The sequence below is a fragment of the Crinia signifera genome, chromosome 19, assembly GCF_055691185.1.
Source record: "Crinia signifera chromosome 19, ASM5569118v1, whole genome shotgun sequence".
Taxonomy (NCBI): Eukaryota; Metazoa; Chordata; class Amphibia; order Anura; family Myobatrachidae; genus Crinia; species Crinia signifera.
The window spans coordinates 82,220,454-82,237,931 of record NC_139226.1 but is presented as its reverse complement, the minus strand read 5'-3'; the positions used below and the strand labels follow the sequence as shown (position 1 = coordinate 82,237,931).

Below are 17,478 nucleotides of genomic sequence, written 5' to 3'. Positions count from 1 at the left end.
GGAAAATACAGCTGAAAGTGGCAGATGCAGCTGGTCCCCTCCTCTTTGTCCTCGATAAGGCAGAAAAAGAGGGAGAATGTGGGGGTTCTCTAGATTCCCTAATAGCATCTAAGAACGCCCTCCTTAAGGCCATTAGCAGAGCCACTTTAATGATTGGCCAAACTTTTGATTATAATAGGAATTTAATACCTACCGGTAATTCCTTTTCACGTAGTCCTTATGGGATACTGGGAATGGTCTTAAGACATTGGGTATTAGAGGGTATCCGCAGGAGACAGGCACATCTATAACTTTGAAGCTGGGTGTACTGGCTCCTCCCCTCTGATTCCCCACCCAGGAACCAGTTAATGGAAAAACTGTGCCCGAAGGAGAATGTACATATGAGAGGAATAACTTATATGTCACCTATGTAAACATAAGTGTGAATTGTGTGGTGAGATTCATGCCAGCACACCCGCATTCATCAAAAAAACAAACAACTATAATACCACCAACTGGGTGGATTTTCTTTAACAAAGGTCACTGAACTAGACCTTAGAACCAGAAGACAATAAAGTGAACTTCTGAACTTTAATCAGCAGAAATAAAGCTGCAGCCAGACCCCCGCACAGGGCGGGCGCCCAGTATCCCATAAGGACTACGTGAAAAGGAATTACCGGTAGGTATTAAATTCCTATTTTCACTAACGTCCTTTATGGGATACTGGGAATGGTCTTAAGACATTGGGGATGTCCCAAAGCTTCCAGAAAGGGAGGGTACGTGCGGAGACTGCTGCAGTACTGCCTGCCCAAACTGGGTATCCTCTTTGGCCAAGGCATCAAACTTGTAAAATTTTACAAAGGTGTGTTGCCCCGACCATGTAGCAGCTCTACAGAGTTGCAGAGCTGACACACCCCGAGCAGCCGCCCAGGATGCGCCCACCGATCTGGTGGAATGAGCCTTTAAAACAGGAGGTGTCGGCATGCCCGCCTTCACATAGGCTTGTTGGATTGTGGTCCTAATCCATCTAGCAATGGATTGCTTAGATGCAGGGTGTCCCTTCTTTTGTGCGTCATACAGGATGAATAGACAATCTGTCTTCCTGATTCTTGAAGTCCTCTGGACATACACACGCAAGACACGCACCACATCCAGAGATACCGGAATATCCGGTGAACTAGACGCAGATGGGACTACAATTGGCTGATTAAGGTGAAAGGAAGAAATCACCTTAGGGAGAAATCGCGGGTTTGTGCTCAACTCCGCTCTGTCTGAGTGAAAAATTAGATAGGGACTCTTACAGGAAAGGGCTCCCAATTCAGACACTCTCCTAGCCGAGGCTAGGGCCAAAAGGACCACCGCCTTCCAGGTGATATACCGCAATTCTATCGACTCCAAAGGTTCAAACCAGGAGGATTGAAGAAAGTTTAGGACGACGTCCAAACTCCAAGGAGGTGTAGGAGGTACAAAGGGAGGCTGGATGTGAAGCACTCCCTGAAGGAATGTTTGTACTTCCGGGATGAAAGCCAATTTTCTTTGGAAGAATATGGACAGGGCCGAAATCTGGACCTTTAGTGAGCCCAGACGGAGACCCAAATCCATCCCGCTTGTAAGAAGCACAATAACCTGTTCAGGTTAAACTTTGCTGGGGGGACCTTCTGCTCCTCACACCAACCCGCGTACTTTCTCCAGATCTTGTAGTAGTGGGTGTTTGTTACCGGCTTTCTGGCCTGAATCATCGTGGTGATAACTGATGAGTGCAGACCTTTCTGAGCTAAGATTTGCCGCTCAGCCTCCATGCCGACAAACGTAGCCGCCCTAAATCTTGGAAGACGCACGGGCCCTGTGTGAGTAGATCTCTCCTTAGAGGCAGGGGCCAAGGATCTTCGATCAGCAGGCTCTGTAGATCCGCGAACCAAGCCCTTCTTGGCCAGTCCGGAGCCACCAGAATGGCTTCCACTCCCTGACTTCGAACCCTTTTTAGCACCCTTGTCAGCAGTGGTATGGGTGGAAACAGGTACACCAAGGGAAACACCCATGGAATTGTCAGGGCGTCTATCGCCAATGCGCAGGGATCCCTGGTCCTTGTGCAGTACCTGGGGACCTTGTGGTTTAACCGGGATGCCATCAGATCTATCGATGGCTGGCCCCAATGGTCCACAATTGCTGCAAAAACCTGTGAATTCAGGCTCCATTCCCCGGGGTGGAGGGCGTGACGGCTCAGAAAGTCCGCCTCCCAATTGTCCACACCCGGGATAAAGATGGCCGACAGAGCCACCACGTACATTTCCGCCCAAGCCAGGATCTTGGAAGCTTCCTTCATGCAAGTCCTGCTTTTCGTGCCTCCCTGGCGATTTATGTAGGCCACAGTTGTGGCGTTGTCGGACTGTATCTGGAGCGCCCGACCTTGGAGGAGATCCTGGGCCTCTAACACTGCATAGTATACAGCTCTCAGCTCCAGGATATTGATGTGGAGTCTCGCTTCCCACCGAGTCCACTGACCTTGGTCACAGCACCCCATCCCAGCAGACTCGCATCCGTCGTGAGTCGCACCCAATCCTGGATGCCAAATCTCCGACCTGCAAGCAGGTTCGACTCCTGAGTCCACCATAGAAGGGACTGCCGGGACTGATGCGACAGAGAAATCCTCTTGTACATCAGGAGATGGGAGCCCGACCATTTTGACAACAGATCCAGTTGGAACACCCTGGTGTGAAAGCGTCCGAACTGAATGGCCTAGAAGGTGGCCACCATCCTGCCCAATAGCTGGATGCATTGGTGAACCGACACCTGAGGTTTTGTCAAAATCACCATCACCAGGGATTGTATGGCTTCCATCTTCTCCCGAGGGAGGAAAATCCTTTTCAACTCTGTGTCTAGGAACATTCCCAGAAAGAGGACACGACGCGACGGCGTCAGAGAGGACTTGGGGATATTTAGGATCCACCCATGCTCGGATAAAACCTGTCTGGTTTTTGCTATATCCTGCAGTAGGACCTGTTCCGACCTTGCTTTGATCAGCAAGTCGTCCAGGTAGGGGATAATGTTGACACCCGACCTCCTGAGCAGTACCATCATTTCTACCATCACCTTTGTGAACACACGCGGTGCTGACGACAGGCCGAATGGCAGCGCTCTGAATTGAAAGTGCAAATCTTTCAACGCAAACCTCAGAAAAGCCTGATGTGGACCCCAAATTGGTATGTGGAGATAGGCGTCCTTCACATCCAACGATGCTAAGAACTCTCCCTCCTCCAGGCTTGCTATTACTGCCCTGAGGGACTCCATCTTGAATTTGTGAACCCTTAAAAAAGGGTTTAGCGACTTTAAATTTAAAATGGGGCGTACCGAGCCGTCCGGCTTCGGCACGAGGAACAGGTTGGAGTAGTAACCCCTTCCTTGTTCCTCCAATGGGACAGGTGTGATAACCCGTGACGTCAGTAGGCGTTGTATTGCCTGTTGCAGGTTCACCCGATCTGCCTGTAGGGCCGGCAGACCTGATTTGAAGAACCTGTGAGGGGGAAGCCTTTCGAATTCCAACCTGTAGCCGTTGGTAATAAGATCTCTCACCCAGGAATCCAGGTGAGAGACTGACCACACTTGGCTAAAAGCTGACAGGCGACCCCCCACCTCACAAGTGACTCCAGGGTCGGAACCCGAGTCATGCTGCAGGCTTAGAAGCGGAGGCATTAGCGGCACGATCCTGAGATCCTGTGCTGGCGGGCTTTCTGAACCTACCACGGCCCCCTCTGGCGGCCGAGCTGGAGCCTCTCGCCCTCTGCCTGGGCCTGGAAGGCCGAAAGGACTGAGACGCCTGAAAGGACTGGGACGCATGCCCCTGAAAGGGACGTTTAGCGTGAGTGGAAGCCATCGGCAGAAAAGTCGACTTGCCGGCTGTAGCCTTGGATATAAGGTCGTCAAGTTCGCTACCAAACAACTTTTCTCCCTTAAAAGGCAAACTTTCCACACTACGTTTGGACTCTGGATCAGCTACCCACTGTCTTAACCAGAGGGCCCTGCGGCCCGAAACCGCTATTGCGGAAGAGCGAGCATTTATAGCTCCAAGCTCCTTTTGAGTGTCACTCCAACTTGCGCCAGTGACATATCGGCCAGCATGCCTTCCTGGATTTGAGAAGCCCATATATAAATGGACTTTGCCATCCAACAATTGGCGAGTACAGGTCTCTGAGACGCCCCACTCGCTGTGTACATGGATTTAAGGGTAGTATCCAGTTTTTTGTCTGTACTATCCTTTAGTGTTGCTGCCCCTGGAACGGGGAGAACCACCTTTTTGGACAGTCTGGACACTGATGCATCCACAACCGGAGGCTCTTCCCACACCCCTCTAGTGGCGGGGTCAAAGGGAAAGTTGGACTTAAACCTTTTAGACAGTTGGAAACGCTTTTCAGGTTGTTTCCAAGCCTCCTTTAACGTCTCATCAAGGTCAACTTGTTCAGGATAAACAATTTGCTGTTTCCTTTGGGACCCAAAAAACGGGTCACCTTCCTGCATGTCTGCTAAGGGAAGGTCTAAAACTTCTCTTATTGCTATAATAAGAGGTTCCGGGCCCCTAAGAGATGACTGTGAATCAGGGATCAGAGCCCCGTCGTCCACATTGTCATCCGTGTCGTCACCCACCTGCAGATCATCATCTGAATCAGGCAACATGGCGGTCGCAGCACGCTTCCGTGACTGGCCCGTGGTGGTATTCATATTATCCACCCGTGCGGCTAGAACTGATAAGTCCTGCTGCACCTGTTTGGTCTGCACTGTATTTGCAGCCAATTGAGTTGACACTGCCTGCAGCATGGTTTTAATGCCTGCAGCCCACTCAGGCTCTTGTGAGTCTGATTGAGGAGTACCACTGATCTGGGGTGAAACCCCTGTTTGAGTGGACATGCATTCCTCACAGGTAATCTGTGAGGTGGACTTAGGCACAAACTTGCTGCTGCAAATGAGACAGGTTAACTTCCTCACCATGTTGAAGAAATAAGTAACCTTTTTCCACAAACACACCACAATCACAATGAAATAAAATATATTTAAAATCAATGTGCAGTGTATAGCAGCTATATATGTGTGAGCTCTATCACTGGAAGTGTGTAGCTTAACAAGCCCGTGGGGGAGCGCTCAGATTACACTGAGGAGACCAGCACACCCTGTACAACCTGAACTCCTATTTAGGAGTTGGTAACACGCATAAACACAGAACAGTGTGAACAATTAAGCGATCTTAGCGCTAAATACACTTGCTGTTTTCTGCAGATTTCCTCTGTCCAACACCTCACCGCTGAGGAGTGATCTGGAGGCAGTAATGGCGCCCAGGGAGAAGCAGGAAGTAGTGTATGCGCGCTCAGAGCTCTGGCCTCGCTCCGCTGAAGCCCCGCCCCCTGTGATGGCGCAGGGGCTTCACTGATCTTTATACTGGCGCTGGCTGTCAGTTTTAATGGCGCCCTTACACTGAACAGCGTTTTATGGTGGGATCTGCCCTGGTAGCCCAGGGACTGTCACCCGCAGCCAGTCTGTGACGGGGGGTCTGCGCAGCCCCTGTGCAGGGTACCGCGTCTGCCGCCGCCGCCATCTTGCCGCACGATGAGCCGGGGTACCCCACTGTGGGGACCCCGGTTTCTACTCACCACAGACGTCTTCGGACTGTGTCAGGAGTGTGCGGCATGCTGGGGGTGAGTATCACTGCAGCGCAATGCCCGTGAGTACAAACACCCTCTCAGGACAGTGGTCCTGCAGCAGGGACAGCTCGGTACCTTAAGAGGCCTGCAGCTGAACCCTCCTCAACTGACTCCCTCGAAGCAGGGATACTGTGAAGTCCAACACAGTAACCCCAAAATAATAAAAGAAATAAAACTGAAGACAAACTCTCTGGAGCTCCAGCCGTGTGCATCCTCTCCTGAGGGCACATTTTTCTAAACTGGTTCCTGGGTGGGGAATCAGAGGGGAGGAGCCAGTACACCCAGCTTCAAAGTTATAGATGTGCCTGTCTCCTGCGGATACCCTCTAATACCCAATGTCTTAAGACCATTCCCAGTATCCCATAAAGGACATTAGTGAAATATCAAATAACCGCAGAGTACGCTGGCTCACAAAGGCGGGTTTAACTAACCTCGCACCTAAGCCCGTGGAGGTACCCAACCTGGTAGATGGAGACCTGTTCGGTCCAGACTTCATTAATGAGGTTAAGAAAAGATACAAAGCCCGTAGATCCTTCTCAGATCTCAAAAGCACCCAATCCCAAGAGGGTCGAGCTGCGTCAGCCAGTGGTTCGGCCCGAGACTACAGTGGCGCCACCAGAGGAGGCTCCTACAGGACAAGACCCACAAGAGGTGGAACGTCCTACAACAGGAACCCCTCAAGGAGAGATACAGGTTATGGTAAGTCCCGTACACATAACCCCCCACCTTGGTCTCTCACAAGCTGTAACAGTTTGGAAAACAATCTCCACAGACAAGTGGATTATGAAAATTATAGAGAAAGGGCTATCCCTACCTCTTATCCATTTTCCACGCCAAGCATTTCCCTGTACAAGGAATTGCAGCCCACTGCTAGACGAAGTGTTGTCCATAGCAATATCGCAGAGCAAGATAGAATTAGTGGACAAAACCAAAAAGGGTTGGATCAGCCACCTTTTCCCTAGAAGAAAAACAGATGGCACTTACAGACCCGTCCTGAATGTAAAAAAACTAAATCGCTTCATAAGAAGACGCACATTCAGGATGGAGGGCTTACCAGAAGTCTCATTCCTACTTTCCCAAAACGACTACTGTATCAAGGTAGACCTCAAAGAGGCCTTCCATTCAATACGGGTCTGCAAAAACCACAGAAGATTCCTAAGATTCTTCTGGAAGGACACACTATATCAATGGACGGTGATGGTCTTCGGGCTGTCGAACGCACCGTACACATTTACTAGCCTGATGAAGGCGGTAGTGTCTCACCTCCTTCAGAAGGGGATCCGTTGCCTAATATATCTGGACGATCTACTAGTAGTTCACCCAGACAGAGAGACTCTCCTCTCACAACGGGATCTAACTACAACCCTTCTCCTAGATTTGGGCTTCACCATAAACTACCCCAAATCAATCCTGGTCCCATGTCAGTCAATAATATTCCTGGGATTCCTGATAGACTCCACTTCTTTCTCGATAGCAGTCCCACCAGAGAAATGGACGGAAGTACAGACAGTCATTTCTCGTAGCCTCCATCGCCAGCTGTCGATGAGGGACTTAGCCAAACTCATAGGGAAAATGAGAGCTCTGGGTCCCGAATTTCTGCAAGTCCCTCTCCTATGCAGATTTTCCCAATTCCTCCTAGGGAACCTACTCAGGAAGGGTTTTGCCTGGAGAGAGAAAATCCAATTGATCCCCCCAGTTCGAACAGAAATAGAGAACTGGACAATTCTTCCCTTACCAACGCCCAGACCTCTATTAGACCCAATATCAAACATAATAATTTCCTCAGACGCTTCCCTGACGGGTTGGGGGGCATGCACACAGAACAAAGCAATAAGGGGCGTTTGGTCCACCCAGGAAACCAGGTTCCACATAAATCTATTAGAGCTGAGGGCGGCCAAACTAGCACTACACTCCCTCATTCCTCCCCAATCTCAGGGGATTTCGGTACAGATCTGCTTAGACAACAGGACGGCAGTTTCGTACCTGAACAGGATGGGAGGCACCAAATCTCTCCATCTCTGTCTAGAAGCAGTAGAGATTTCGAATTGGGCAGTCCAGAGGACATTCTCCTCACAGCCGTTTATATACCGGGGGAATTAAACATCTGAGGGAGCTGGGTGTTCTGACTGTAGGCTGCATTGGCCACATCTATAAAAACAATTTTAGGGCATTGCAAGTGATTGGCGAAAAAAAGATCACGTGACCGGCCCGCCAGGTTTAAATTCCAGTGAAAGGAAGAGAGCAGCACATCTTGATAAAGGAGTAATCCGAAACGCGTTGACGGCAGTGATGTGCATGCTGGTATACGATCCACCAGCATTCTACACGGAGACCGGGACTACACAAAGAACCTTCCACTATAGCGTCTGCAGCGCCGGTGGATGGAACTGACATCCCGATTTCCCTGTTTTTCTGTTCTGTGTTTGTGAATAAATTGTGTGCACCTACCTGGGTCTTTGGAGAATCCTTTAAAGAAACCGTTATGGACAGGCGAGACTGAACACCAATGTAAGTGTACTCACGTCTATACTACATTGTGATGTGCTAGAGAGAAGTTTTAAAGATACCTTTTGGTGCACTCGAGAAAGTATTTTAAAGTAAGTGTCTGTCTTGGAAGTGGAAGGAGCACTTTTGTTGTTGGATATAAAAGAAACTGCTATGTGAACTCGAGACAGGATTGAAAAGTAAGTGTGGTTCCACTGACCCACCTGTCTCAAAGCATCCAGTTCACAAGCAAGTTCTGCAATTGGCGCTGGTTATCCTAATTTTTTCCCTGGCAGACTCTTTATCCAGGGACCATCTTTCTTTAGACAGAGTAACCCTCAGACCACAGGTTTTCCAGAACATTATCAAAACGTTCGGAATCCCGGGGATAGACATGTTTGCGACCCCAACCAATGCACAAGTTCCTACCTTTGTCTCCAGGGTATGGACGAAGGGAGCATCACACATGGATGCCATGTCCTTCCCATGGACAGACCTTTCCCTTCCATATGCATTTCCCCCTCCAGCCTTACTGCTTAAAGTCCTACACAAGATCAGGATAGACAGAGTACCCCACATAATCCTGGTCTACCCAGTCTGGCCCTCCAGAATCTGGTTCCCTTTAGTCAATCAGTTGTGCAAGGGACCCAAGATCCCCCTAGGTCTCCCCAGAGAATGTTTCCAGGGGACCCCAGACCTCCTCCAGAAACTGCCACAATCCATGTGGATAGCGACATTACTCGGCTATTAGCAAACGCCAACTTATCTTCGGCATCAGTAACACTAATCAATGCCTCTCTGAGACCCAGAACTAGGGCCAGATACCGAGCTATCATTAACGAATACAGTACATGGATAGCTACTCGGTCTCAAGCCCTCTCTTCCAATACCCTCAACTTAGCCTTAGACTTCTTAGTAGCTAAGTTTGAGGCTGGCCTGGCATCTACTACCATACGCTCTTACGGCTCGGCCTTAGCATTATTGGTCCCCGGTCTTACAGAGAACAAGCTCTACCTACGTCTTCTGAAGGGAGCTTTCCTCTCCAGACCATGTGGTCCCCGCTACTCTAGCACATGGGACGCCGAACCATTTTTTCAATTCTGGCCTCCATATGCTCAACATCGGATATGGGTATGTTATCCAGGAAGCTAGCATCTCTACTAGCCTTAGCCTTTGCTGCGAGAGGTGCTGAACTCAGCCTCATACACATATCAGACCCATGGCTGATACAAACCCCATTAGGCTTTCACATAATCCTAAAGGGTCACACAAAAAACAGCTCTCTAAGCAACCCGCTGGTAGAGTTCGACATACTGAAAGACCATTCAGATGAGGACCTGTGTCTAGTTACATGCTTAACACAACCTCCAAATGACATCCCCGATTCGAGGTGTCCATTCCCAGTTATTCATTACATGCCGTAAACCCTTCCGTCCTGCTAGACCATCTACTATCCGTGGATGGATAGTAGCCGCAATGAACCTGGCCGGAATAGACACATCAACCTTCAAATGTCATTCAATTAGGGGTGCAGCTGTAACTTCCGCTGCAGCCAAGGGCTTACCTCTGCAATCGATAATGCAAGCTGCCCGTTGGTCATCCAGCCATACATTTGTAAAACACTACTGGAGACCCACTGATCCTCAAAGGATCGAGTTCATTAGAGCAACCACCAGGTATGTGGTAGTCTACCCACCAGCTGTTGCTAGGTGGCAAGCCTCCAGACGAACACACAGTAGTTTGCAGGAATCTATGACCTGCAAACTTTCTTTGTTCTAGGGAATAGGATTGCCACCTAGCAACAGCTCCCACCCAAACCACCCTAGACCTTGCTAGGTCCATTGGTTACTCTAACTCAATTCTATAATCCTGTAATTCTCTTCTGCCCTTTCAGGCGCACCAAAAGGCCAGAAGGAGCCGCAGGCACAACCAGCTAAGGAGAACAAGTAGATCCGTCTGGCTCATCCGCCCACAGTTTCAAGTCGACCACTTGGTCCTTCTTATTGGACTCTACCTTCTATAGACCGTATTGCTGGTCCTAGTTAGTCCTTACTAGTTCTTGTTTCACTTACGTGATTATGTTCAGTAAAATCCTTCGTTGCACCTAATTCTCTTTGTCATTATTCCCTAATAGTTTGACTAAGGTGTTCCATCCAGATTGTTCTATTTGGGATTGCCATCGGCGACCTTCCGAAAAAACTAAAGCTAGGGGGCGGGATTCCGGGCTCAGGAGAGCGCGCGTGACCAGCGTGCGTGCACGCGCCCGGCACCCGGACCCGCTCCATAGAACAGGGGAAAGGTAAGTGAAAATGTTTTCACTTTACCTTTCTGCGCATTCGGGAGGCTTGCCACCCTAACCCACCAGCTGTTGCTAGGTGGCAATCCTGTTCCCTAGAACAAAGTAAGTTTGCAGGTCATAGATTCCTGCAAACTACTGTATTGATGCTTATGTTGTACCAACAAAGCAGTTACATGAAAAAAACAACTCCCAAACTGCACTAGTGGAAAATATACATTTGGCAAGGTACTATTTGCCAAATTAGGGGTAGATTTGAGGTTAAATTAGGGGTAGATTTGAACAGTGCTGGAAGAGATCTTCCACAGTATTTAAATCAGCACACTGTTATGTTGGAGAATACCAGCACTTGTGAGTGTTTAGTCATAAGAACTGTCATTTTCCAATTAAGTGCCCCCTGTGATGCAGTTTGTGCCACATTAGAGCTAGTCACAGTGCTGTGAATTGAATCAACCCCATTCTTTGGAGAGGTCTTCTGCAGAAACCAGTCAGGGACCGCTAAATATAAATTCTTCATAAACATTAAACTAAAAAAAAAAAAGCTGCAAGAGGTTAACTGAATCTGAATTTAATGTACACTAGTTCTTGTGTAGAATCTGACACTGAAAAACACTACATTACAGATGTTTCCTATACTTTTAGGTTATATGGAACTTAAACACTTCACTTGCAGTAATTCCCATGTCATTTATTTCCTAAAATTTGTGTTATTCACACTAGGATTCGAGTTTTTGTTGCAAGGTAATTGTAGCAAATTTGCAGATGAAGCGCAATTCACTGTGTGAAGCATGTCATGGCTCATTCGTATCAGACCTCCAACTTTTGCACAGGTTAGCAGGAATGTGTAGAGGCGCATCCCGATTCCAGATACCTTTACATATAAATTTAGTGTTCATAAAAACGCATATTTTGTGAAGACAGTAAATCACTGGTGAGAAGAACTTAATCACAGTGCCTGTGGTACAGCAAACATGGATATTTTTCACAATTTGATGATTGTGGACACATCTAAACAAGTCAACAAAAACAGTAAAATTAAATGAAAAGAGGATCAGAAAGCAGTTTGGTAGAGGCATAGGACCAGCACCTCAAATAAAATATCAACCCTACAGGAGAACATCAGCTGTAACGTGTAACGATAAACAACACTGATAACCGGCTAGGCGATGCCGCACTGACCCAAACCAGGGAACAGCCCTCAGCTCTACCACCCATCCATTTATTAGGAATATATGTCAGTGGCAGAGAGATACAGTAGGCGCCCTTGGTGGCCATAGAAGATGCAGCGCAGCCGCAAGGCACGGGAGTGGGGGCCGGGCTGAGTCACCCTACACGTCACACTCACCCGCTGTGTGCGCCTGGAGGCTCCGCTCTGTATATCTAACGAGCCCGGTGTGTTAAGACACCTTCTTCATATTCTACGTTAGGACAGGCCCCAATCCCCCTTCCTTCCCCTCCGACCTCACCAGTCGTCAGACGCACGCACGGCGTCCTATGTGCTACGCACAACGTGCAAGTACGGGAACATCAGTCTCACGTTGTTTGTCTCAAAAGCGCTGTCAATAAAGTTGATTTGAAGAAAAAAAAGATTTTCCGTATAAATTGGGTAGCAGCTACTAGCCAGCTATATCCCCATCGTAGGGAGGGCCTAGCTAGTGGGTGAGTGACTGGACTTCCATCTGCTGTCCGTGGGGCGCTGGTGTGGCATCCCAGACTCTACTGACCTGCAGAGGTTAACAAAATCACCTCTGTGACATCATCAGCCCTTGCATTCCCTGCTATTGGATGACCCTTAAACCTGGGGGCAGGGTCTGAGAGGACAGAGAAACAGCATGGGAGAAAGAGTCAGCCCAGCATGAAGAGGAGTCTGGAGATGCTTTCTGGAGTGAGACACAGCCTGAACCAGAATCAGGGAGATGTACAGTATGCAGGGACTATGTAAAAACCGGACCGGACTAAACACCAGGGACATGGGGGAGGGGAGATTACAGCCTGTGGTCCGGACCGTCTGGCTTTTGCTACATGCCCGGACCATACAGGGAGGCTTTATTCTCCCCCTCCTCCACTACCGGATGACAGGTGTGCCAGGCAGCCCCCCCCCCCGGACAGGACACCCCCCGTTTTGTCCTGGTCCGGTTTTCACCCATACCAAAGTATGCAGCAGCATTTGCAGACAAAAGACAGGGAGAGAGCCTGTTGCAGCCATGAAGATATACAGCCTGTCTCATCTACAGACACAGCCAGCTACTGTATCAGACAGTGGTGAGACACTGCCCACACTGCACAGACACTGGACCTATAAGGCACACAGGGAGCCATTTTTAACCTTTGGGGAAACTGCTCAATGCAGAGTAAACTGCTAATTTGATCATATACTTTATAAGTTCAAGTACTTCAACTTCTGACCACTTGTGTGACACTAGGACATTAAATCCAAGTATTGTACTCAGGAGGAGTATGTTGATTCTAATGTAGGGTACACACCAGGACGACCCGCTCACGATGCACATCGTGAGCGGGTCGTCAGTGGCTCGTCCGACCCGCTCACGGTGACGCGGGGGTGCACGACCCGCTCACGATGTGCACCGTGAGCGGGTCCGATCCGATGGCGACCCGCACCCGGCTGTATGGTCGTCATTGAGATCCTACCTGCAGCAGGTAGGATCTCAATAACGACCTACCGACCGGCGGGACCGCGGATCGGTATCGGTCCACACCAGGACAGAAAAGGGCCCAATCAGCACACAATCTACATCCAATTGGTCGGAATTGGATCTAGATTGAGGGGATCGGGCCCTAGTCGTCCTGGTGTGTACCCAGCATTAGGCTGAATACACTGTTTCACCTAACAGAAAGTAAGGACCTGGACTCAGAGACACTGCCTTTCTAAGCACTCATAGCAAAAGTGCTCCTTGGAACTAATGATTGAGATACACACAATGAAATTATATTATGTTGTTTGATTGGACGTGATGCTGTGAAACTGTTACAGCACAGGTTGAATAATATAATTGAGCAAATTGTTATATGCTGTGTAAAGTAATTGTTTGCTGTGATTTATTGCATTGTTTTCTGCAACTTTAACCCTTATTTCTTGAATTAGAAAGTGACTCATTGCTCCTGCAAAATAAATTACCAAGTCACTGTCCTAATGTGTAATGACTGTATTGGGGTTCTGGGAGGGGTCCCCTGTCCCTTTGCACAAGCAGCCAAAAAGAGGAGTGGCCAAAATCCAGTACACAAAGCCTCAAGCGGAGTCCAGAGCTAAAGCAGGAACAATCAATTCACTGACACCACAATTATGCTGCTTTCAGACAGCATAACTGGCTTTGACCCTGTATTTGAAAACGTTTCCAAAAACGGGTCTGCCAGGTAAAACCCCTTTCACACCGCATCTCTTAAATGGTATATTACCGTTTAAGTGCAGTTTTTTTTACACTAGCAGACCCGTTTTTTGGAAACTTTCTAAATACAGGGTCAAAGCCAGTGCGGTCTTCAGCGCGCCGCCCCCCCTCCCTGCGGGTTAACACACACCACAACACCCACCCCCCGTGGGTTAACACCCCCCCCCCCCCCCGCGGGTTAACACACACACCCCCCGGCGGGTTAACCCCCCCCGCTGCGGATTAACAACCCCCCCCCTGTGGGTTAACACACACCCCTGCGGGTTAACCACACCCCCCCCCCCGTGGGTTAACAACCCCCCCCACTAATGTGTTTAAGAACCCCTCCCCCCGTTCAGCCGGTACCTCCTGCGTTGAGGATCCCGGCAGTATGGACGGATGCAGTGCGGAAAAGATGCGAAAGTGTCTTTCAGAAAATGGCTGCCCCATAGGAAAACCTGTTTAAAAAAAACTGTCTTTCGTATTAGGGTAGCCATTTTCAGAAAGTCACTTTTCTTATAAGAAACTCTGATTTAATACATGCGAATTTAGTACAAATCCGGGATAGCTAAACTACACATGAATACAGGGCATCCTCCTTGATACATGCCAATCATAGAGGCAATCTGTCACAAAGGAAATGTGGTCATATTAAGAGCAAATTGTTGTGCTGCTGCTGATTAAAATGTATTCATTTCAAGCATAAGAATATGACTGAGGAATAGGCACTCATAGGCAATATAAGCCTCACAGAAAGATCAGCCACATATGATTACAGGATACTAATGCACAGGAGATAATTGTATGCAACAGATACAAAATATCTATGCTAAATATAATTACAAACACAGTGATACTAATGTTGCGACTGTTAAACAACACACACTAGCTACATGAAAGGATAATCCCATGTAAGAATTTTATAAATATTTGTGGATTTGGGACAAGACTGACTTGCACTCTTCTTGAGTAAAGGTGCGTACACACGGGGGAGATATATTGCTTGCAATATATTGCTGAGCAATATATTGCTCAGTGTCTCCTTTTCAACAAGCGACCAGAGATGGTCGCTGTTGAAAAGGAACCTCTGCTGGGGGTGCCGCAGAGGTAATTAGCTGGTCGCAGGAGCAAGCTCCTGCGACCAGCGATTACAATGGGGCAGAAAACGGGAGCGCGCACCCGGCGATTTATCGCCGGGGCACACTCCCAATCACTGGCAATATGGTCGCCTGCGACCATATTCCCAGCGATTACAGCCCATATCTCCCCCGTGTGTACACAGCATTAGGCAACACAGTGCCGATACAAAAATACTTACATTGGGCACGTTTGACGTAACAAGGCATCTATAAAGCCTTCCATCAAATACAACTGTAAATGGATTACAGAGACCAATTTTAATTTTTCAAATTTTATTTTTCTCTATATCTATCACCCTTTTTTAAATATTTTCACCATTTCAATCCCTGTTACAGGGAATAGACTACCAGGTCATGTATAATTAATAAAATTACTAAACACTAATATAAGTAATAGCCTGCTAGCTATAGAGTTATTTGTATCAATAAAGTATACACCTTTGGGTATGACATAATTTTGTTTTTAAGTCAATTTAAGACTATGTGGATGAGGAGTGCGTCTAATTAAACGGATTTCCTTTCTTCTCTTTTATTGTGTACCATATATCTAAATCAGTAGCCAGTAGGGGTATATATGATAAAACCCCCTCATGACTGACAGTCTTGCCATCCACAAACTGTGAATCCTTATCTAAACACATGGTGCAGGTCCGCCACACACTCTCTTAGGGAATATAGATTGTAAGCGCTACTGGGGCAGGGACTGATGTGAATGGTCAAATATTCTCTGTGAAGCGCTGCGGAATATGTGTACGCTATATAAGACACTGGTAATAAATAATAAATAAATCTATCTATATCATATTTGCAGACCTTTTAATGTGCCTCTCCGGGAGAAGCCCGGAGAGGACAGTTACTCAGCAATCATATTGCTCAGTGTCCCGTTTTCATCTGCGACCAGAGATGGTCGCAGATGAAAATGTCACACAGCCGGGAGAAGAGGCAGTGGAAGTCGCTGGTCGGAGGAGCATGCTCCTCCGACCAGCGACCATTCAGGGGCTGAATACGGGAGCGCACACCCAGCGATTTATCACTGGGGCACACTCCAATCACTGGCAATATGGTCGCTCAGCGACCATATTTCCAGCGATATTTGCTATAATCGCCCCTGTGAGCACCTTTAGGCCGGTTTCACACACTCCGGCTCCTGCCGGACGGTGAAATCCCGCACGGCGAGGGAGCCGTGCCGCACACATTAGTTGTGAATGGACACTATTGTGTCCATTCACACGGGACGGCCACGGCCCGGATGCATGGCTGCAGCCGGATCTCGCCACTGGAAGGGGCGACTGGCGGGCTGTGGCCATCCCTTCCATGATAAACTACTGTGTGCGGCACGGCTCCCTGGCCGTGCGGGATTTCACCGTCCGGCAGGAGCCGGAGTGTGTGAAACTGGCCGTATGGTGCGTACACACGGGGGGAGATATATTGCTAGCAATATATTGCTTGCAATATATTGCTGAGCAATATATTGCTCAGTGTCTCTTTTTCAACAAGCGACCAGAGATGGTCGCTGTTGAAAACGAACCTCTGCTGGGGGTGCCGCAGAGGTAATTAGCTGGTCGCAGGAGCAAGCTCCTGCGACCAGCGATTCCAATGGGGCAGAAAACGGGAGCGCGCACCCGGCGATTTATCGCCGGGGCACACTCCCAATCACTGGCAATATGGTCGCCTGCGACCATATTCCCAGCGATTATAGCACCTATCTCCCCCGTGTGTACACAGTTTTAGAGCTACCGCATGAGAGCAGACACCTGGGTCTGTTAATTAACGCCGAATACAAGTAAATTATATACACCTGAATGCAATAAGCCATGCTGCAGGCTATTAAGTGAAATGCCTCATTTCACTAGCTGCAAGCCACACACAGCCCAGAAAATACATAGGAAGGTTCTCTTTCTACACTTTTCAACATGTAAAGGTTGGTTTATTTATAAGTACTATTAATCCAAATACACGTTTCTATACTGTATGTCCAGGTAGTTATTTTTTAACCATCTACACCCTTACTGAAAGTGTGTTTTACATCTTTACAAAGCAGGAGACACAATTAATAGGAGTCGACATGTGTCAACTTTTTCACTGCAGCACAAACATACAAGTCTAATTTATTTTTTAAACACATCGACCACGTCTAACACCAACAATGAGTTATTGGGACACCATTTCTACTTGTAATGTTGGTTAACCCCTTCCCGACATTGCCTTTTATGCTAATTTTTTTTTTTTTCCTCCTTGCGTTCAAATAAGCGTAACTTTTTTAATTTTCCGGCTATATAGACACATGAGGGCTTTTTTTTTGCGGGACAAGTTGTACTTTGTAATGGTACCATTTACTATACCGTATAATATTCTGGGGAATCAGGAAATAATTCAATGTGGGGTAAAAAAAAAAAAAAACGCCATTCCACAATTTTGCGCTGGTTACGGTTTTTTTGGAGTTCATAGTTCGTTTAAAATGATGGGTTATCTTTATTCTATGGGTCGTTACGATTCTGGTGATACCAAAC

General features: G+C 48.0%; 1 protein-coding gene across 2 annotated transcripts in view; it reads right to left on the bottom strand.

Annotated features, from left to right (window-relative positions):
• Positions 1-12,143, bottom strand: part of ZBTB40 (zinc finger and BTB domain containing 40) — a 168,355-nt gene extending 156,212 nt beyond the window's left edge. Inside the window, exon 1 of one of the 2 annotated variants that reach the window (XM_083162792.1) lies at positions 11,792-12,143. The gene's annotated coding sequence lies outside the window, so the exon portion shown is untranslated. The remainder of the gene's footprint in view (positions 1-11,791) is intronic. The other variant, XM_083162791.1, reaches the window with a different exon arrangement.
• Between the last annotated feature and the right edge of the window lie 5,335 nt (positions 12,144-17,478).